General features: G+C 33.6%; 1 pseudogene across 1 annotated transcript in view; it reads left to right on the plus strand.

Moving 5' to 3' along the window:
- LOC143587560 (phosphatidylinositol/phosphatidylcholine transfer protein SFH12-like) overlaps window positions 1-22,051 on the plus strand; it is a 28,286-nt pseudogene extending 6,235 nt beyond the window's left edge. Inside the window, exons 2-10 of the transcript XR_013144913.1 lie at window positions 15,225-15,441; window positions 15,884-15,983; window positions 16,061-16,327; window positions 16,424-16,498; window positions 16,612-16,713; window positions 21,340-21,389; window positions 21,473-21,572; window positions 21,660-21,752; window positions 21,867-22,051. The product of XR_013144913.1 is annotated as a phosphatidylinositol/phosphatidylcholine transfer protein SFH12-like (transcript). The remainder of the gene's footprint in view (window positions 1-15,224; window positions 15,442-15,883; window positions 15,984-16,060; window positions 16,328-16,423; window positions 16,499-16,611; window positions 16,714-21,339; window positions 21,390-21,472; window positions 21,573-21,659; window positions 21,753-21,866) is intronic.
- Window positions 22,052-24,941: the final 2,890 nt, after the last annotated feature.

Genomic DNA, 24,941 nt, shown 5'->3' on the forward strand with positions numbered 1-24,941 from the left:
AATGCTTAGACCATAGTGAGGGGTATAGCCCGAACCTTGATTGCTGATAAGCATAATATAACTTTTCATAAGCAAAGGTTACAGTTAAATACTGTTTCTTCATAATTAAGAAACGTAATCATTTACATGCAAAGGGTATAGTTAAAATAGTATTTCTTAATGATTAAGAAACATACTATTCATTCACAATGATTATAGTTAAAGTAATGTTTCTTCTTGAAGAAGAAACATGATTTAGATGTTTCTTTCTGAAGAAGAAACCTGACATATAATTGATAAACAAACAAAAGGATTGAAGGTCCCAAAGTTTTATACAAACAAATTATTTGTCAGAGTTAAAGCTATACAAAACAGACTACGGGGTCTAAAGCTAGATCATTGAGCTAGACATTTATAAGAATGTTATTCTCGTACTATAGGTCCGAGATAATAGTAAGTCAATCAATCAGGAAGTAGACTCAGAAAACAGGAATCAGTAACAGAAACTGATTTACAGACAGGGGTCAGTAGCAGAAACTGATCAATAAATAGGAATCAGTGTTATAAACTGATTACAATCATAAAAGATGAATGCACCCTAAACTTTTACAACTCTTTTAGAGTCTGAACTGTTTACATAGGATTTACGAATCCTTAAAACTTTGTGTTACAATAATAAGAAACGGGCATACTCATATTAAGAGTATACATGTGTCTAAATCCATTCATACATGGTGACTCGAAGTTCCCTGAGGCCATGCATATCATCAAACATGCCTCTGGAAGTCTACGGGACTGTTCAGAGAAATGATATTGTGTATATGATTAATTATACATGTACTTAGGGTAATTTTATCCCAATTGAGTTGGGTGCCTAATAAGCGTTGTCACAAAGGTATTATTGTTGTTTTCACAATGGTATTATAACAGATGCAACATCATTCACCGGCTGTGTGCTGACATATTTTTCCCCACATTTCAGGGAACTATTAAGAATATAACTGACTAGGAAAAATTGATAAAAGATTGGAGACATAGTCATTAGAGGTGATCTGATGGCTCAGATTTTTAATCAAAATATTATAAAGAATCATATTTTAAAAAGACAGGTATTTGAATAATCAAACGGGTAATTTAAACCCAACATTTTTATAAATGAATATTATATTTTAAAGACTTCCGTTAAAACAAACCCGCAACTCTGATATATTTTCAAAACAGATACCAAATAACGGGTGTTGCACCTAGGCCCTGGATCGGGGTGTGACACAATACCTTGTACTATCATCAATAAACGTGATGAAGTACTTACTCCCTACCACGAGTAGGAATTGCCTTAGATCACACACATCAATGTAGATCATCTCGAGGGGTTCGGTGAATCGTTCATTACTTTTGAATGACGATCTTGTTTGTTTTGCTTCGACACAAGGTAACTATGGAGACTTTAATCGAGAGGTCCGTGACCACAATAAGGTTATCAACCTCACGAACCTTGTACATTTGTCGAGCATTTCCTTTATTTGGAAATCAACCCAACTTGGTGGTAGCTTTCAATCATGTAAGACCCCATATCTCGGGAATCCTACAGTTGATATTCATCCAAAATACTTACAAAATACTTAAACTCAAAAACAGTTCATTTCATTAAAACAACCAATTCAGAGTATAATTCAGCGGAAAACCATAATTAATAAAATGAGTTCCCAAAACCATTTTAAATATGTTTGATAAAACTTTTTAAAAGAAATGTTTAATAATGAAATCTTCCATCCACGTATGCCCTTCACCGCCCAAGTAGCTTCGTGCACGTCCAAGCGATAAGGAATCCTCCTTCTAACATGAAACTCACACTAACATGCACACAAAGTCAGCTTGAGCTGAGTGAGTTCAAGTTTTAATAAATAACATCAATAATAATAATCATAATAGTCATCCTAAAGATTTTAAACTATAAAAGGGATACATCAGTTAGGCTAACATCTTCAATAAATAATCATCCTTATATATATATACATACATATATATAAACATCTTTATAAGTGCATCCATATATATATAAATATAAATATATATATATATATATAACATCCAAGTAAAAACATCAGGGTCGAGCAAATGTACAACCCAAACACGTAACATCTCATCAACGTGTGCAAACATGAAGTAGGCATACGTAACATCCGTAGTCGATAACGACTACTAACATCGCCAAATAATGGCCATACAATAATACATAAATACATACTATAACATCCCAAGGCCTACCATATACAAGCAAGCCTATATAAAATAGTTTAAACGTTTCATCAAGCAAAATCGCTTAGGTGTGCATGCTAGCCCAAAACTTAAAAAGAGTTAAAAGGGGAATCATGAACTCACCTGACACAAGACACGTATTCACCAAGAGCCAGATGATCCCTAAGTAATCCCAAAACTCAAACACCTGTCGGTTTACATACAACATTACAATCGACATCGAAAGGACTCGTTTATCCTACGAGACGTTCTAACATGGTTCGAGTTACCTAAACCCTCGACCTCATCAAACTAAATCACAACAGCCCCCGAGGCCTCACATTCACCAAAACGAACCTTAGGTACTCCCGGGAATAAAGAATTCCCAATTTGCCCCCGAAAGCACTAGGTGAGACTAACACGCGCGTTTAAGAGTCATTTAGGCCGTTAACATCCAACTCAGCCTTGTGTGGACCCAATATGATAAAATCACAGCCAAAAAGTCCACACAACACTACATGAGTCAAATGGGTCGGTAACTCGCAAGTACAACGCACCAACTACTCAATAAACGCAATTGCGTGTTGTACCGATCCGTTGGAGTAATCAACAACCAATTCAGCCCCATAACTTATAAAAATGATTTTTCAACAGCCCGTAGATCAAACCGAGTGTCGCCGAGCTGAATTGGTCGTTAATCACTTCAACCCTGGCGTTAAACGCACCAAACTACAATTCTAGTCAACCGAACATAACAATCAAACTACAACTAGTTGACCAACTTAAAGAACACCAATGAACATGATTTTTAAGTATGTTATACTAGACATACCTAGGAAGATTTTGGTGCAAAAACCTCAACCAAAACAGTCCCAAAACCGCTCAATTGGACAGCCACCCGGTTAACTTAAAACAAGTCATTTTTCGATCAATACACGTAATATAAAGATCAATTAAGATGTAAAAGACTTGGGGAATCATAAAACTATGGTTTAACCTTGGCTGCACAGAAGAAATTCGCAAGGGGGGGGGGGGGCTGCTAGCTGCCGATCGGCCTAAAGGAGTGAGGGGGGGGGGGGAGTTAGGGTTTTATGACTTGTGTTATAATATAAAAATAATTCATTCTAGCCCCTCTAAATTGAATAATAAGGCATCTTGGAAGAAAAGTTAAATGAATTAACGTACCAGGATGACGAGAAGGATTCTGAGAAAGGTCGGTTAAATCACGAGAATTATACATACTTTACATGATTTAAATCTTTATACCGGAAATTAACGGGTGTTACAAGTCCACCCTCCTTACAATGGGATTCGTCCCCGAATCCCGATGCGACAGGAACTGCGGATAGAGTTTCATCATCTCGTCTTCGGACTCCCAAGTAGCCTCGGAACCCCTACGGTGCCTCCACTGCACCTTCACCTGACTAACCACTTTGTTCCTCAAACGCCTTTCCTGACGGTCAAGTCTAGCAATAGGTTCTTCGACATAGTTCAGCATGCTATCGAGCTCAATATCATCAAGAGGCACATGGGCCTCCTCGTCAGCTAAACATTTCCTCAAATGGGACACGTGGAAAGTTGGATGAATCCCTGCGAGCTCATCGGGCAACTCCAGTCTATACGCTACCTCACTAACACGGGACAATATACGAAATGGACCAATGAACCTCGGACTAAGCTTCCCCCTCTTACGAAAACGAATAATACCCTTCCACGGAGAAACTTTCAACATAACCCGATACCCAGCCTCAAACACAATAGGTCTTCGCCTTTTATCCGCATAGGACTTTTGACGATCCTGAGCGGCCTTCATAAAAGCCTTTATCTTATTGAGCTTCTCAGTCGTAGCCTCAACCACCTCCAAACTACCCAATTGTTTCTGACCAATTGAACCCCAACAAACTAGAGTCCTACACCTCCTACCATACAACATCTCAAACGGTGGCATCCGAATCGTGGCGTGATAACTGTTATTATAAGATAACTCGACTAACGGTAAGTGACGATCCCAACTACCACAAAAATCGATAACACAAGCCCGCAACATATCCTCAAGAGTCTGAATGGTCCTCTCGGACTGACCATCCGTTTGCAGGTGATAAGTGGTACTGATGAGGAGTTTGGTTCCCATCTCCTCATGAAACTTGTCACACCCCGACTAGCACAATGCGGAAGCGTAAAACGGGAATGTAACAGACACCTCTAGTATCAACACATTGTTTATAAAGAAACATTACAAACTAATTTACATTATATTACATTTCTTCGTTCTATCATTGTTTTACAGTCTAGGTGGTACAAACAAAACTAGTTCGTTAACTAAACGTTCTTACTACTGACGTCTTTGCTTTTATTCACATAGCATCAACCACACACTTCAGGCAAGTGACAGATCACCCAATCATTCCGATTTAGGTACACCTGAAAAGCAGTTTAAAACGGGTCAACTACTAGAGTTGGTGAGTTTCACAAGTTTCAAGAAAACAGTAATGAGTATCCACAAGTTAACACTTGTAATCATGAAATACGTATGTATGTATATAAATGATGTAATTATGCTAAGCTACAGTGAAGCCTTGACTGTATGTGCTGCGTGCATCCATTTCCCACGCTCAATCAACCACTGTGGCCCCTTTCCGCCCACAACATGCCCCGGTAGCTATGTCTAACACTACATAGCCTGTTTGTATAAATATGGTCATGTGCAAACGACGCTATGTGACACGGCAACCAGGCCGATTCCGTTTGGGTTTGTCAAACAAATAGTACTATTCACAAGCCACCGGCTCGAAGTTAATCACTGTGATCATGGGGACTTTCGTGTGTTAGCACTTAGATAATTCACATCAGTACATGTTTTAGGTATGTATATGTAATCAAACATACTTTTCACCCCAAAATTCGTAAAACAGTTTAAAAGTGGGGTCATGAAACTCACGGTTTAGTAGATATTCATTACTGTATCAACTCGCGGTTTGTTCAGTCCGCTATCAGTAGTTCCTATAATCAATATTATAATAATATTAATATTTTAACATTATTATAATCTCAATAATAAACTGGGCTGTATAACTAATCTGGGTGTAGCTGGAACGCCCAGAAAGTGGCAATAGGCTTAGGGTGTGATGTTGTTCAATGTCTAATACTTAAAACTGAACTTGGCTCAGATTCCCGTTTTCCCAGCTGGGCCAAGTTGTTCGTTTACGCGTTCAGAAAACAGTTATGGGAAAATAAGCTTGGGTAAATATATTGGTTAATAAAATGATTAAGTTATAAAGAAAGATCACATACTGGGGTCCCGGATTAGCCACGGGGCCCGTTTCCGTTTATACAGTTTGATTTGAGAAGAAACGCGCACAATCCACCCGGATTGTCCAAGTTTCTCATAGAAAAGTTCATTTTTACTTAATTAGCCCAAAAATATGATTTTTGATCACTCTTGGTGTTTTGATATTCCCACATACTCACTAGTCGCGAACTTGCCGGTTTTTATAAAAAATGAATTTGTTTAATATTCAGATTAGCATAATTAATTAATCTTTAATCATTAAATTATAAAAATTTAACCACTTATCAATTAAAATATGTAGATTTTTATAAAAATATTTCTGGAATTTATTTACTGATTTATTAATTTATAAAAATTCATTTTATCAGCTATATTTCGCCTGAAAATCGTCCGTTTACCCCAAACAATTTCCAAAAATTCCACAAAAATTCCTGAATACTCAAATCATGTTCCAAAACAACCTGTATCAATTCCAGAATGTAAAAAACTCGTGCAATATTCTTTTCGGCCCAAATTCGGCTGTAAAAATTCACACGAACGTAAATAAACAAAATACCTTTAAACTTCTCCAAATGATCCCAAAATACATATGTGATCAAAATACATCAAATCTGAGTTCCCAGAAAAATTTCATAATTTTTGAAGTATTTTAGCTATTTTTCCCAAATAAACGTCCCAATTCTGTAATAAATTCGCCAAATATTCTCGGATGGTCGAAAAATTACCAAATTTGAACAGGGACTTTTTGACATGGTCCCTGATGTCCCTCCAAAATTTCAAGTCCTAAAAATATGTACATCACACCCTTAACCTAAATAGCCCGTAAGCGAGTGTTTCGGCATTACCTTAGCTGGTTTGGCTCTTTTGCGACCTTTTAATCAAGTTTTCAGGTTCTTGTGCTTCAAAGAAAGCAAGGTACAAGTCCTATGTCACAAACCAAGCAATATTTCATCAACATAACAGCCCTTCAGTTAGGGTTTCGGCTAGTGTACAAAAACGAACTTTTGAACCGTAAAAACGGCGTTTCAACCCTTTAATCCGTGTTTATGGCCAAAAAAACTATCAAAACAGGTTCCTTACCATGTGTATGATCAAAACATGTTTATTGACCATTTTTAGGATTTTTACACGGTTAGGAATGATTTTTAGTAACCAAGACATGTTTTTATGGTATTAAACAAGTTTAAACAAGTTCAAAAGCTACTTATTTAAGCCCTTTACCTTAGGGTTTGGAGGTTTTCTGGAATTTTAGGATGCAGATTTTTGGACCTCAGATTTTATAAACCAAATTGGATAAACAAGCTTCCTAAACAAGTTATATAAAAAAAATGAGGGGTGGGGTGGCTGCCGATCGGAACTCCTTTTGGGCCCATGATGGGCTGTTTTGGCCCATTAATCTGGTTTGTCAAGCCCAATTACGAAAAGCCCGGTCCAAATTTAGTTCGGGTTTGGTTTTTGACGCGAAAAACTTATTTGGTGCGACAAACATAAGGCCCTATTTATGGCTAACACAATCTAACTATTATATTAAAGCAACACATATTTTCTACATGGCCTTTAATTAGGCTATCCACATAGGATTCCACCTCAACAATTTTCCAAAATTATAATTTCACCTAATAAGCTATTTAATTTTAATCTACCCATTTATACTCTTAAAACAAAATCATTCCTCCATAAGGTATGTTATTATGAATCCATAAGATAAAAATATGTTGTATTAAACATATTTTTAGACATATAGATATATTTTAATATGCTTTTGAGACGGCAAGGTATGTATTACGTCTATTATTAAATTTATTTATTTTATATATTTTAACCACCCGTGTATTACACGGGCTATATCCTAGTAGCCTAATGTTATTGAAGATCTCCTCCCTATTGAAGCTAAATGCGTGCACCGAAGCCTCGTCTCGTATCCGGATTTCTTTCCCATATCAATTATTTCCTTGACCATAAAATATTTAACGGGTTTCGTTCTTTTGATATCATAAGTCATATTTTTAGCCTTACAAAATTTGTTTCGTATTTTTTGTTTAACTTTTAAACATATTTTTTTAGAAAAGAGAAAATGTAACTTTACTTTTACATTTTTTTATTAACTTTAAATGTGGGACCACAAGATTCAAACTTTAATTAAGTTGAGAATGAGTTTTTAGAGTTTTCTCAACTTAAGTGGGTTTTTATTTTATTCTGTGTGTGTGTGTGTGTGTGTGTGTGCCGATATCCTTTCAGAACTCAAAAAAAGTTCAGAACTTCTAGGAACTCATAGCAACTAAACATTTTTAAAACTATTTTTATATATCAACATTATTTGAGACTAGTTTTATCATATATTTAAAAAAGATTGATTACATATATATATCACAAGTTTACACATGTGTATAATTTATGTAATAGCAAATTTACATATGTGTAAAAAAACATAGGTATGTGTAAAACTAATTTTCATCATTGTAATCGTAAATATAGATATAAAAGGTGTTAAAACTACACTTAAATAATTAACATACAAAAGATTTTATAAAAAAACATTAGTTACTAAGAGTTTCTTAAGGTTCTTAAGTAATTTAAGAGTTCTGTAATTATAATATATATATATATATATATATATATATATATATATATATATATATATAAGGGTGGGATCAAGTGAAAACTCTTTTTAATGAGAAAACTTAAAAACTCTTAAAAAACTATTTATAACTTTTTTTTAAAATTTTTTTTGAAGTTTCTTTTTTTTTTCATTATTCTTATATGTTGTTATTGGTTCAAAAAAAAAATTTGTCGGTAACCTCGTCGATGTAGTGCACATATGTAATAGTGTATATTGCATATATGCAAAAGTGTTGTATTGCATAGAATACAACACTATTGCACATATTTGATACACATTATTGTATATATGCAATATAAGACTAATACGCACATCGAATACACATTAGTACGCATGTGTAATGCAACATTAATGCGCATGTGCACTACATCGACTTTTATTTTATTATTATTATTTTTGCATATAATACAACACTACTACACATATACAATACATAAATATTGAATATATGCAATTAAACACTATTGAACTTAAATATACATAGTAATACACATGTGTAATAAAACGGTATCGCACAGTAATACGTATTTGCATTACAGCGGGTTATTTTATTTTATTTTTATTTTTTTATTTTTTTTATATTTTTCGAGTGAAGTGTAAGAAATTATAAGAATAATGGCAAAAACGGAATTTTGAAAATATTTTTGTATTTTTAATTAAAAATAATTTTTTATGAGTTTTTAAGTTTTCTCTTTAAATATGAGTTTTCTCTTGATTCTCTCCCTATATATATATATATAAATAGGGTTGAGTTATTCTACAAATACCAATAAAAATAAGAAGTGTTAGAAGCCATAGTTGATTGACATGTGTCAAGTGAGGACCAAAGATTAAAGGGTATAAAAGTAATACTACATATTTTCTCTCTCCACATGCAAGTCACATGTCAATTCCTCAATCATTTTAAAACGTCAATAACTTTTTCATGCAACATTATTTTTTTTTAAAAATTTCACAATAATAACAAGCGTTTTTTATCTTTAATATGAGTATGACTTTGTTATATAAAAATTAAAAAAAATTATGTCATTGTGTCTTTACGTCGTTGTGTCTTTTTGTTTGTTATTGTGTTTTTTTTGTCATTGTGTCTTTCAAATCATCATTGTGTTTTTTTAAATGCTAATAATATGGTTGTGTAATAATAATACGTAAATATAATGATAAAATAACAACAAATTATCTAATACATAAAACACAATGATGAATACATATTACACAATTACATGAAATGTAATAAACAAAGATGAATACATATAACACAATGACCTGAAACGTAAAACACAATGGTGACAATGGAAACTACATATTACACAATGACATGAACGTAATACAAAATGACTAAAACACAATGATAAGTAGTAAGACAAATTATGAGAACAAAGACACAATGACAAACAAAAAGACATAATGACATAATCTTTGTTTTAATTGCTATCTTTAATATTAGTATCAATTGATAACACAATGACCAAAATCTATAACACAATGGATAGAAAAACCTAATTAAAATCATAATGAACAACCAATAACACAATATAAAAAAAACCCACTAATTTTTTTTTATTTTTATATAACAATATGGTACTCATATTAAAGATAAAAAAACGCTTGTTATTATGGTGAAATTTGTTTTAAAAAATAATGTTGCATGAAAACGTTTTGGAGGTTTTAAAATGGTGGGGGGAATTGAAATGTGCATTGCATGTGGAAAGAGAAAGTCAACAAAAGTAGGTTATTACCTATATGCCATTTTCAACAATATATTTTCTTAAATTAATCTCCACCATTCAAATCTAAGATCAATGGATTAGATTCCTTCTCATCCTTCTTATTTTTGTTGTCATTTGTATTTTAATTTACTCATATATATATGGGTGGGTTCTAGTGAAAACTCCTCTTAAAGAGAAAACTTAAAAACTTCTAAAAACTATTTTTAACTTTTTTTAAAAAAAAATTTTTGTAGTTTTTTTTTCCATTATTCTTATATGTTGTTATTGGTTTTAAAAAAAAAACTTGTCGGTAACCTCGTCGGTATAGCGCGCATGTGTAATACTGTGCATTGCATATATGCAAAAGTGTTTGTATTGCATAAAATACAACACTATTGCATATATTTGATACACACTATTGTATATATGCAATATAAGACTAATACACACATCGAATACACATTAGTACGTATGTGTAATACAACATTAACGCACATGTGCACCACATCGACTTTTATTTTATTATTATTTTTTTTTCATATAATACAACACTACTACACATATACAATACACAAATATTGAATATATGCAATAAAACACTATTAAACTCAAAAATACATAGTAATACACATGTGTAATACAACGGTATCGTACAGTAATACGTATGTGCATTACAACGGTTTTTTTATTTTTATTTATTTTTTTTATATTTTTCAAGTGAAATATAAGAATAATGGCTAAAACAGAATTTTGAAAATATTTTTTTATTTTTAATTAAAAATAATTCTTTAGGAGTTTTTTAGTTTTCTTTCTAAATGTGAGTTTTCTCTTGATACTCTCCCTATATATATATATATATATATAGGAGAGGGTTAACGTACAAATGAAATTAACGTGCTAAACATGAGAATCAAGTAGAGTAATTATATATATAAGTAGAGTAATTATGTAATCACTGAGTAATTACGTAATTACTCTATGGTGTAATTACATAATTACTCTACTTGTATATATAATTACTCTACTTGATTCTCACGTTTAGCATGTTAATTTCATTTGTATTTGATCCAAACTTTATATATATATATATATATATATATATATATATATATATGAAAATATATATATTCTAATCCGAATAATGTAAACTAATCATAATTAATCGTAAGTTCTCACTACACTGCCTGACTAGCGATTTCTACAACAACGTATGCACATGTTTAGCATTTACAATTTGTAGCATATTCTTAAATTTCTCTATTATTAGTAAAAGCTTTATGTAAAAGTTAATATTACGTTACATCCTATAATAAATTAATAAAGTAATAGATTTTTTTAAATGACCACATCTAAAGAAAACCATCATCGGTGAGAAAACATTTTGGCCTAAGATCTAAGAGCATTCTCGTTCGGTTTCTCAAAATTTTATGAGGGGAGTTTATAAATTATAGAGTGGGGTTTTGAGTGATTGTGAGTGTAAATTGTAAGGTGGAGAAAGAAAACATAGTGATTTTTTTGTAAATTTGAAGAAAATGTAGTGATTTTTTGTAAATTATAGGATGGAAAAAGAAAACTACAATGATTAAACTACAAAAAAAATATTATTTAATTAAACAGAAAAAAATACAGTGTTTTTTAGTAGGAAAATTAGATTTTAATAATCCAAACTATTAACTATTGGCCAATATTAATCTAACAATTTAACTAATGGCAGTCCCAACTTTCAACTTTGTTACCATTAGCAATCCCACACTAACAGATTGTTAACTCCGTTAAAAAAAATTAAGAAAAAAACCATCGTAGCTTTGATAGCTAATCAATTCATCTGTATTTCCTTCGACCACAACCACCGACCGCGACCATCACCGGCCGCCACCACCATCGGTCGACACCAGCACCCTCTTGAGCCACCGTGCACTACCATCTTCATTTAATTTCTTTTGCCTGAAGTCCTGAAGCACCGAAACGATGAGACAACCACCACCGGTGGTTATCAATTTTCAAGCGATTTTCAAATTCTTGTAAATCTGTTAGACTTCGCGGGTACTGTTAATTTTGTTGAGATTAGCTGCCGATGACGTATCAACGACGGACATCAATGGCTGCCGATAAAACTTGAAATTGAATCTAATAATCGATGAATCTTGAAATTGAATATAATAATTGATGAATATGAAAAGATACGTGATTAAACAAGTGAGAATAATGTAATTGATCATAGATTGAGCTTGAATTTGGTCACACACTCACACATCTACCGTCGAACACTGATTTTGACTATCTCAGCATGAGCATTGAAACTTTGACTTTCATGGAAATCTTCTGATTTTGACGAAATCCAATATAATTGAACAAAACTAAAAGGTCTGAGGCATATCTTCATATTATGAAACCAATAACATGAACAAAAATCATTTTTTAGCATCAAATATTTAGGAGGCCGATGCTGCACGGTGGTTTAAGGGGCTGGTGGTGACTGGTGGTCGCCGGAAACACAGAGGGTACTCATCAAAGGTTAGGTGGTTTTTTTATTCGAACTTGTTATATGTGTAAACTATAGGGACTGTTTATGTAGTTAAAAATAAACGAAGTTAACCGTTAGTGCGGGATTGTTATTGGTAACAAAGTTAAAAGTTAGGATTATTATTAGTAAGATTGTTAGTTGGGATTAATATTGGCCAATAGTTAATAGTTTGGATTATTAAAATCCAATTTTTCTTTTTATTAAAATTATAAAGATGAAGATAGAAGATCGGTTGAGAATGCTCTAAATGATAGTTGAATCCTACCTCTCTCTTTTTTAAATTGAAGTCTTTAAATGTATCACATTTGCCATTTATATACTGAAATTCTTAATAGAAGAAACTAAAAAGAACATTTTTTATTTCTGTTCCAATTTCTTCGCCATACAATCTATACTTCTATAGCAAGAAATGGGATTTATCATATTTAACACTTTTTAAAACGTCATCCTTTTATAATTTTATGTGTGAACCAGAAAAACAAGACCAAAAGTGGTTAACATCTGGTCCAAACCATACTGAAAGTCGGTTAAAAAGTAAAAACCAAAACCAAATCAAGTATGGGCCAAATTATATGGCTAGGAATCATTCTAAATTATCGGCCCGTTCTTAAAATCCACTTTTTCCCAACTGTATAATTTCTTTAAATATATTTGCTCTTTTAAAATTACTATTTTATCCATTTAACAACTAGATAAACGACTAGTTTGGTGTGTTTACGTCTTCAAAATTTTCACACCATGCAAGTTTTCTCTTCATCTTTATGATACTAGCTTTTGTAATTTTTGGTACTATTTTATTATTTATTCCGGTCCGACTTCTTTTTATGTAACTTACCGTATATCGATTTTATAAAAGAAAAAAAATAGTAACTTTTCAAAGAAACTCATTTGTGTCGTTCATAGTACATAAAATGTTCAGCCAAGTTGTATAAAAAAAGAGGTACTGTAATGTAGCAAGGGAATATGTCGTTTTGACTACCAAAATAACATTTTCCATTACGCCCCTTCCTGGGAATTAGTAACTACTAAAAACACCTTCTTTGACTTGCAGCTATATAAAAACATTACATTTTGACCTTGTTGATTAAGATTAAGAATTGTATTCATTGCTATTGCTATTTTACGGTCTGTCTATCTTAAATAACTAATTTTCGGTTAGCATGTTCTATAAGAATCATTTGAAGAGCCTATAACGTACTTTCGAGGAAACTTATTGATTTCATAGACGACATATAAATAATAAACACTTTGTCTTTTAGTTTTACTTGTGACGCCATGACAAAATTGTAAACAACAACGATTTGATAGACAATAACATCGCTCAATTTGGAGCCTCAAATATATTTTAATTTCATCATTTAAGTAAATAGTAGAGAGTTGAAGGGGGTAGTGTTATAATATAATATATAATATAATTGCACATGAGTTGAATATTGAAAAGATGTTATTTCTCCCACGACAAGTAAAATAAAGACGTACGTTGCCAAACAAAACACATAAAAGCCTTAAACCACTGTCTGCTGCATCATATATATCATACCAAACCGGAACTCTTCCCGCCTTCCGACGTGCCGTCTACAGCCCTCTCTTTTTCTGCATTCAATCAATCACTGCTGGTAACTCTTTGTTTCCAATACTAATACGTTCTTGATTCATACAACTTCATAAAGTTTTGATAAATATTTATTTATTTTAACAGACCAATATTTATCATGTTTGGAGCCATTCAACGCAATTCGCTGTCTGGTAAGTAGTTTATGATATTTTCATTGCTGGAATGCATGAATGCTTATTATGGTTTATTAGTTTAATCAGATTGAGGAGTTCTCAAAATTTTGTTGATCAGTGTTATTCATTCATTTATCTTTTGTGTTCATGGTTACGGAACTGGATTTTAGAATTCAATCGACGCCAATAATTTGAATGAATAAATTTGTGTGCAATTTGCATCTCGTGCTGTTTTGGAGTTTGATTTGTTTCGAAACAGAAACATAGAATTATAAAAATTATGCACTCAGGTTCAAAACCTATCTTATATTTTTGCTCTTGTAAACAAATATGAGTTTTTCTTAATACACACACACCACACACACACACAAGATTTTAGAGCCGAGTGTCTCCTTGAAAGCAACTTCTTTACTCTCTGAGATAGAGGTAAGGTTTGCCTACATCTCATCCTCTACAGACCCTACTAATAGCAATTTATTGTAATTAGTGGGATTTTTACTGGGTGTGATTGATTGATAGATATATAGTTGGTAGTATTTAACAGTTTAGTTTTTTTTTTCATGACGTAACTTAAACACAAGTGGCAGTGTGGCACATGATTACTATGGCCCTCTTTTAAGTGAGTCTTTGATAAATGTGTAATAGTTGCAGCAGTGCCCCTCGTATGTGACTTTATAGTGTCGATAATTTTCACTGGTAACTCAAAGGTTTGTTGCCAAAGAGCTTATCCGTTTTATTCTGTTTGTAACATTTTTAGTTTTACCAGTCTTATGTATATGGTGTAAACAAAATAAAGATGCCAAAATTGATTAGTCCCAATTATTTGAACTGATGTGTGAAGAAATGAGAACCAAAACAATATAAAATCAAAATAAATACAAAACCATAAAAATTTCATAATGATGCGGGTAGTGGGACCAACAAAATAAAAATTGATGATAAACAAACATAAAGTTGTCCATTTTTCTCTCTTACATCCAAATAACTTGGCAGTGTTGCAGTTGCTCATTTACACCGGACATAATCATAAGAACCTATTTAAGATGTTCTTCTACGGATATATATACAATTATATTGAGAATGAAAACTATTATGATATATAAACCTTACTCGTTTTCACCTGTATATGGAATACAGATCTCGGCGGCTCATATGAAGAGCGCACACATGGAACTTGTAAGAAGAACGGAGAATATACTTCCAAAATGAGAAAGAAAACCATTTATCAAGATTCTTGTACATTAGGTGAAGCTCAAGATCCTGAAGAGGCTGAAGCGGTTAATCTTCTTCGACAAACACTAATTGCAGACGACATGCTACCTCCCGTACTAGATGACTATCATATGATCTTAAAGTAATAATTATCATCTTGGCCAAATTATTGCAATGGAATGCTATTTTGGGAAAATTACTAAATAGGCAACCTTGACCAATTCTTTTACAAAATAGACATTTAAGATTTGTCTAACCAATATATGCATGCCCAATAGGAGTTGCCCGCATAAGCTCCTTGGGCACCATCCTTCCAATATTAGTTGGCACAACATAATGATGACATGTTGCACTACAAGGTTACCTCGTTGCCTATATTTGAATAAAAAGCCTACACACTTGCCCTGACTAACAGGGCTACAAAGGTGCCTAACAGGTCTGACAGCGAGCTTATGTGCGCAAGCCTACATTGGTTAGGCAAAGTTTCAAGGCTTATTTTGTAAAAGAGTTGGTCGACGTTGCCTATTTTGTTACCCTGCTATTTTTCATAACCGAATTGAAACTTTTCAAATCACATCTTGCAGATACTTGAAAGCCATGAAGTTTAATCTTGAAGACACCAAGAACATGTGGACCAACATGCTTAACTGGAGAAAATACTTTGGAGCAGACACCATTTTAGAGGTAAAACAGAAATAAACTTAGCCGAATCTTGAATCCCTTAATACTTGTATCTTGAAAAAAGCTTTCATTTTTGGCAGGATTACAAATTCAATTAGTTGAGTGAAGTTCTTCGGTATGTTCCTCAAGCTTTTCATGGTATCGACAAAGAAGGAAGGCCCGTTTACATTGAAATATTAGGACAAGTGGACCCAAAGAAGCTTCTGAGAGTAACAAGTATTGAACGGTATGTGAAATACTATGTGCAGGAGTATGAGAGAACGTTATCCCTTCGGTTTCCAGCCTGCTCAATTGCAACCGGAAGACGTGTTGATTCAAATACAACAATTATAGACGTTCAAGGCGTGGTATGAAATGAATTAATAATTATCTAAGTAAGCAAGCTAATTAATCTTTGGAGCTAAAACTATTTTTCTAACTCGGTGATATGCTTATATTTTTAGGGTATATGGAACTTAACAAAACCTGTGATTGAACTCATTAGAAGGCTGCAACAGATTAACAACAACTATCCTGATGTATATTGCTTAAATAAAAAGTCAAATTTTATTTTATAGTTTTTTGAACATAAAATGTGTTGTTTATAGTTTATACAATCTCTAATTTGGGACATAAACTCTGCACTCTGCAGACACTTTGCCAGATGCTCATCATAAATGCCGGTCAGGGGTTTAAGATGCTCTGGAGCATGGTTCAGTCGTTTCTCGAACCCAAAGCAAAATCCAAGATTCATGTAAGTTGATAGTATGTGTTATGAAATTAGTATCGAAAAGATGAAATTGAATACGAATAAGAAAAAGAACTGATCAACTAATATTATTGGAATCAAAAGGATTACAAGAATTGAAAAAAACTGAATACCAACTATGAACCCTAATTGAGTGTTTTATCCCCAATTCTGGTTGTTACGATCCTAACGACTTAACTTTCTATATTTACACATATAGTCCTTCAAGTTCTGTAACATCATCAAAAACTAACAGAAACATATAACATTCTTAACTGAACTATGAGAATAGTTCAGTTCCAGTCCCTCTGACACTTTGTCAACTTGCTTATTAACATTTTAACAATCTCCACCTTTGACAAAATGTCAACTAACCCTTAGTAGCTCCAAACAAAATTGAAACTTTCCACTAGGCAGCACTTTAGTAAACATATCAGCACCATTCTATAAAGTATCCACCTCCTTGATTACAACTTCTTTAGCTTTGACAACATCCCTTATAAAATGCATTTTCACATTGATATGCTTTGTTCTTTCATGATAAATCTGATTTTTAGTCAACTGAACTGCTCCTTGATTATCACAATAAACCACAGGAGTGACCAAAATACCCCTCAGTTCAGAAACAAAGCCTTTCAACCACAAAGCTTCTTTAGTTACTTCTGTTAATGCAACATACTCTGCCTCAGTTGTAGACAAAGTAACAATATGCTGCAAAGATGCTTTCCAACTCACCAATGATCCCCATACAACAAAAGCATGACCAGTAATTGACCTGCCCCTGTCTAGATCTTTTGCAAAATCTGAGTCAGAATAACCTACAACATCATCACAAAAGTCTTTTCCTAACACCAGCCTAACCGCCTTAGTACCTTTTAGATATCTTAATATCCATTTTACTGCATCCCAATGAGCCTTCCTAGGTTTAGAAACATACCTGCTAATTAGACTTACTGAATAGCCCAAATCTGGTCTTGTACACACCATTAGGTATATCAAGCTTCCCACCACCTTGGCATAAGGAACCTTTTGCATATACTCAATATCCTCATCTGACACAGGAGAATCCTTGTCAGAGAGCTTAAATTGTTAACCCAATGGAACAGTAACAGCTTTACTATTTTCCATTGAATAATTTGACAAAATCTTCTTGATATAAGCACTTTGAGTCAACCTTATCAACCTTTGACTTCTATCTCTAGTGATCTCAATCCCTAGAATCTTCTTAGCTTCTCCCAAATCTTTCATGTCAAATTCTAACTTCAACAATTCTTTAGTTTCTTGAATAATTCTTTTGTCTTGACAAGCAATTAACATGTCATCTACATAAAGCAGCAGATAGATATAAGTGCCCTTTTCAAACTCTTTGAGATAAACACAACTATCATACTTGCTTCTCTTAAATCCATTAGACACAATGTATTCATCAAACCTGAGATACCATTGCCTTGGAGACTGCTTCAATCCATACAAGGATTTTTGCAACAGACATACTTTCCCATTTAGCCCCTCAACCTCAAAACCTTGTGGTTGTGCCATGTATATTTTCTCTTCAAGATTACCATGTAAGAAAGCTGTCTTAGCTTCTAATTGCTCCAATTCCATATCTTTATAAGCAGTTAAAGCAAGGATTACCCTTATAGAAGAGTGTTTAACCACAGGGGAAAAAATCTCATCATAATCTACTCCTGCCCTTTGTGTAAACCCCTTTGCCACCAACCTAGCCTTGAACCTAGGTGGTTCTCCTGCAACACTTTCTTTAATCTTGTAAATCCATTTACATGAGACTAACTTGTGATTTTTAGGTTTATCTACTATCTTCCAAGTATTATTCTTATACAAAGAGTCCATCTCTTCATGCATTTCTTGAATCCATTTATCCATACACTGAATTAATTGCCTCAGCATAAGATAATGGTTCATACATGCATTCTTCTTATGCATTTAACACAAATGCAGAAATATCATTCCCATCCCTATACCTGAAAGGAGTCTGAATCTGCCTTCTGGTTCTATCTCTAGTCAACCAATAATCATTTAGATTATTTCCAGAATTACCCTCAGATTCATTTGCAGACTGACTCGTGCTTCCATGTTCATAAGTACTAGCAATTGGCTCCACCTTAAGTTGTTTCAATACCCTGATCACCACATGAACCACTTAAGACCTGCTTGTACATAACATTTTCTTTGAACACCACATTTCTGCTTACAATTATCTTTGGACTTTCATCATCAAGTCTCCATAACTTGTATCCCTTCACTCCATCAGGATAGCCAAGCATTATACACTTTTGAGCTCTTGGCTCTAATTCCCTTGGCTAATATGTGAATAAGCCAAACAACCAAATACTCTTAAGTGACCATAACTGGTCTTCTCACCAGACCACTTTTCCATAGGGACCATCACGTCTATTGCAGTAGAAGGTGATCTATTCACAAGATAAGCTGCTGTTTTAACAGCTTCAGCCCAAAATCCCTTAGGCATACCAGCAGCAATCAACATACATCTCACCTTTTCTAGGAGAGTTCTATTCATCCTCTCAACTAGGCCATTCTGTTGAGGAGTACCAGGAATGGATAGATGCCTAGCTATTCCCTTAGATTTGCAGTAATTATTAAACTCACTACTGCAAAACTCTAAACCATTGTCTATTCTCACCTTCTTAATTTTCTTCTCAGTTTGGTTTTCAACCAAAACTGCCCATTCTCTAAACATCCTGAATGCATCAGACTTATGTTTAAGAATGTATACCCAGACTCTTCTTGAGAAGTCATCTATAATGGATAGAAAATAGGAAGCTCCACCTAATGACTTATGTTTAGTTGGTCCCCAACAGTCTGCATGTACATAGTCCAAAATACCCTTAGACTTATGCACACCTTTAGAGAATTTCACCCTCTTGGCCTTGCCAAGTATACAATACTGACATGACTCTACTTCACAACTAGACAAATCTTTAATTGCTTCTTGTTTCTTTAACTCCAACAACCCTAACTCACTCATATGACCAAACCTTTTGTGCCATAAAACTGCACTATTGACAATTTTACCCTCTACAACAGAAACTGATCCTATCACTGTATCCCCATCTAACAAGTAGATGTTATTTTCTCCCCTAGATCCTATCAATACTACCATTGAACCCTTCACAATTTCTTAAGACTAACTGTATACCCATTTCTTTCAAAAGTACCTAATGAAATAAGATTCTTGGTTAATTCAGGAATATACCTGACATTAGACAACTCCACCTCAGTTCCACAATCCATTTTCAAGGTCACTACACCATGTCCTTTAATGGAACAGGATCTATCATTACCAAGTTTCACAACACCAAGATCCTCATATTTCAACACTTTAAAGAAATCTTTATTGGGAGTCATATGAAAAGAACAACCTGAATCCATTATCCAGCCATCTTTTGAACTATGACTTGATGCAACACATACATCAGCAGAGTTATATCCATCCAAAGATTCTTCAGCCGAATTATTTACCTGATTCTTGGAACTACTCACACCTTGTTTCTTCTTCTTGTTCCTCTCTGGACATTCCTTCTTCAAGTGCTTATCAGAATTGCAGATAAAGCACCTTCTCTTTCCTCTAGACTTGGACCTTACAATCTTGGACTTAGAATCAGACCCTCTTTGTTCAGGCCTTCCTCTCACATACAATCCTTCACCAGACTCCTCTTGAACATCAGACCTCTTTTTCAACTCTTTTGAATTAAGAGCAGCCAACACATCCTCCATTGATAGTGTTTCTCTTCCATACATCAGAGTATCAACAAGGTGTTCATAAGAACTTGGTAAAGATGTGAGAAATATTATTGCTTGGTCTTCATCTTCCAATTCAACCTCAATATTCTCTAAATCAAGAATTAATTTGTTGAATTCATCAGTATGGTATTCAAGATTCTTACCAGAAGCCATATGAAACGTATAGAGTCTTTTCTTGAGATACAATCGGTTTGCAAGTGATTTGGTCATGTACAGGGTCTCTAATTTTGACCAAATCCCTGCTGCAGTCATTTCTTTTGATACTTCACAAAGAACCCTATCCCCTAGACTCAGAACGATCTCACTATGAGCTTTCTCCATGATTTCTTTCTTCTCTTTATCGTTCAAACCCTCTGCCAACTGATCTTCACCACGCAGAGCATCAACGACCCCATTGTTGAACCAGAATGCGGAATTGAACCTTCGAATACTACCGATCAAGAGCACGAGGCTCTGATACCAATTGTTATGAAATTAGTATCGAAAAGATGAAATTGAATACGAATAAGAAAAAGAACTGATCAACTAATATTATTGAAATCAAAAGGATTACAAGAATGGAAGAAAACTGAATACCAACCATGAACCCTAATTGAGTGTTTTATCCCCAATTCTGGTTGTTACCATCCTAATGACTTAACTTTCTATATTTACACATATAGTCCTTCAAGTTCTGTAACATCATCAAAACCTAACATAAACATACAACACTCTTAACTGAACTATCCCTCTAACACTTTGTCAACTTGCTATTAACATTTTAACAGTATGTTTTGTGCATAACATTAAGCTCATGTCTGATGTCACCATGAACCATTATTATGTTTCTTTAATATTTTGCATCCTCAGGTTCTGGGAACAAAATATAAAAGCACATTGCTTGAAGTAATTGATGCCAGGTAAACCTTTGTAAGCTAATTATAATTGGGTGGTTATAAAATAATATCTTCATTAAACTTGATAAGTCTTTTTAATGTGGCAGTGAATTGCCAGAATTTCTAGGTGGTTGCTGCAATTATGCAGAAAAAGGAGGTTGCATGCGATCGGATAAAGGACCTTGGAAAGACCCTCATGTTATGAAGGTAAATAGAATAAAGATTGATTTTGAAATAAAAATTCATAATCTTTAATATGTTTACAAACCTCATATGATATGGTCTTGAGTTCAGGTTATTTCAAGTGGCAAAACAAAAGGCAACATTTCAAGATTGGAGTCAACTAGGGAAGGAATAATACATAATGTCGGGCAGTGTTCCTCAGCGGTACCATCTGATAAACTTATATTGCATTAAAACCGAGTCATAAAAAGTAATGTTATATTGTTAGAACAAATAAAACCGATTTCATAACTGAGATATGCGGTTTATATATTACAGGAAGGTACATTTGTGTATAGAAATCATTCATCCAAATCGAGTACTTTGGTGGCTGATCACCGTGCTCTAGTTGAATTTAAGTATTAGAAATTCTAAATATTAATAAGCTCTTGATGGTTATAATCACCTTTTAACCATTGCATGTGATTACAGTTATATATTTCGTCTAGCTATTTATTCTCTCTGTATTTGATTCTGTAAATGGAAATACAACATATTTCATTACTAATATCAATATTTGAGAAACCAAAATGTTTTGTAAGTAGGCAAAATATGTAGCTTTAAGAACTTATTTCATGCTGTTGGGCCAGTTTTATTATTTTTGTTCTGATGGGCTGATTTGGCCCAGTTTAAAATAAGTAATACAATTATATCTGAAATATTGAAGTAATATATCCTACCAAAGAATATTAAACTCTCAAATGAAATACATGTTGGACCTAATATCTGAAACCTGGTTTCTATATTTCAAACCAACATTTGCTGTGAAAAGGAAGTCGGTGACCTGATCACAGGAGAGCGGGCGACCGAAGCCTCAGTGAATGGCGGTTGTATATTTAACTATGTGATCAAGTGTTTAAATTACTCTGGCGGGGCCGGGGGGTGCCCTTGTGGTATTGGGTCGGCTGTCTCCTATGAAAATTAATCATTTTAATATTAGTGTAAAAGTCCCAATTGACCCCTGTGAGTATATATTGATAGTAAACTGAGAAAATTTCCAAGTCAATTTCTTAGCTCTGCCACCAATCACTCCGTTATAATAAAAGCACAATAATTATTCCCGACTGCCTAGAGTGTTTCGCAACAACAACTTAAGCATTTGACCAATTTTGAGAGGTACCATTAAATAAAGGAAAATACAAAACCAAAATGAATTGATTAGAAAACAATCAACTCAATAGCATTATGTTCGCCTTGCTTAGGGCGAGGGTGTGGAAACGGTATATCCTATGCCTCAAAGATAATTGGTGGTACCAAGGATGGGATGGTGTTCTCGTTGATATCGTCTTGTCACATCTCTTTTGCACAATTTCTTGAACTTGAGGTATATTGAAAATCAAGTGAAGTAGGTTGAGCAATTGTACATAAAAAGTGAAAGTTAAGCGTAATAGTATGCATAGCTTTTGAACTAGATGATGGAGAGAATTTATTTAAGGGGGTGTTTGAGATTTCTTATTTAACCTCTTAACTTATATAAGTTATGACTTACAAAGTTATAACTTATAAGATGTAAGTTATAGCCATAAGAAGATAAAATAAGCAATCTCAAACACTCCCTTAGTGTGGTTGAAATTTGAGAAAGAATGATTAAGGTGAATGTGAAATGTGTGAAGATGATATATATTAGGAACGATTTTTATTAACTAAAAAATAATATTTTTTTAGAAAACTAGCCTTTAACGGTCAAAAACTCATAAAACCAAGTCACAACTTCAGGATTTGCTTCTAAAATCACCGCAAATTCATAGGAATCACAAACTAGTTTCGATTACCGCCATCAATATGAATTTCCCTTGCAGCAATCCATCTACATTCATTATTTCTTGGACCCCTCTACCCGCAATCGTAGTTTGATGGCGACAAAAGAGCCACTTGTGGTAGCGGAGGTTCCCAAAATCCAACAAAGGCAAGAAAACATCAACAAAGCGCAAAACCACAATTCCCTTGTTGCATCCTCCTTACTTCGACGTATGATTATTTTTTTAACAACCAACTTGTAAAAAAAACTCCTTGGTTAGAAATTCCTAACCGATGGAAAAAAACAAAACAAAACAAATTACATCCTAAGTAACGGTTTTTAAGTCACGTTACCTAATTCAACTTGAAATTACAATTATTTATTATTACATGTTATTATTTCGTGGTCTTATGAGATTAACATATAAAATTATTGTGAATAAGATGATTCAAGATGCCATTTCGTCGTTGAAGGATAAGACCGGTTCGAGTCAATATGCGATCGCAAGGTTTATTGCGAAGAAACAAGAGATTCTTCCTACGAATTTTAAGAAAGTTTTGTTGATTCAGTTAAAGAGACTTGTCGTAAAAGGCAAGCTTGTTAAGTTCAAAGCGTCATATAAGCTGCCACCACTGGCCAACAAGAAACTAGCTGCTAAGCCCAACTCAGCCACCAAGCCTAAGCCGGTTTCTAACGCTAAGCTTGTAGCCTAAGCCGGTTTCTAACGCTAAGCTTGTAGCAAAGCCGAAGGAAGCTGCTGAGACCAAGCGCGTCGCAAACGCAAAGTCAGCGGCTCTTAGGGCTGCAACAAAGCCAACTAAGTGTAACTTATGATAAATTTAATGTTAATAGATCTTGCTTTTATTTTAGTGTGAGGTGGATCCCATCTTTTAATGTTTACGTATTAAAATTTTTAACCTTAAGAGTTAAGAAAACATTTTCCATGTCACTTAAATGGAAAACTAATAGTCATCTATGTTAAGGTGCATTGATGTTGCACGCAATAAACCATTTGGATTATACTTGTAATTTGAGGTAACATGCAATCTTTGTGGTATACCTCAACGAGTATCCTTGTAATAATCTCTTTTTTATTCTTTTAAATAGATTATTTAATCGTTTCTTATGCCTGAAAAACTGAAATGCCTTCTACTTGGATCGGTAGAAGTTTTACAATACGTACTGTCAGGAACAAAAATAGTTATAAATAAAAACCAAACCATAGTGCCTCAAAGGTTGAAGATCTCAATTTTTGATTGAGCTAGTTAAAATGACTAAAAGCTAGGTATACAAATTATCAAAAGAATATTTATATAAAAGGTTGATTAACAAACTAATAAAATTTATAAAAATAAAAGTGATCAAAAGAATAAATGAAAAAGACAGAAAATAATACTGATTACTTCATGTTTGGTCCTTTAGTTGTAACTTGTAAGAGTAGATGGTCATCTCTAAAAACTAAAAGAAAAGACTTACATCAGTTAGTGAGTTAGTGATAAAGACGAAAATTGTAAAAATATAGTCTTTTAAGAGACTTGATATCTTTATTGAAATTAAATGAAGGATCTCTAAGCCACTTTACAATATATATATATTTACATACTTTTAAAAAATAT

This window comes from Bidens hawaiensis, unplaced genomic scaffold, assembly GCF_021521415.1.
Source record: "Bidens hawaiensis isolate Kalapana, Puna unplaced genomic scaffold, B.hawaiensis_p1.1 tig00035563_1, whole genome shotgun sequence".
Classification (NCBI taxonomy): domain Eukaryota; kingdom Viridiplantae; phylum Streptophyta; class Magnoliopsida; order Asterales; family Asteraceae; genus Bidens; species Bidens hawaiensis.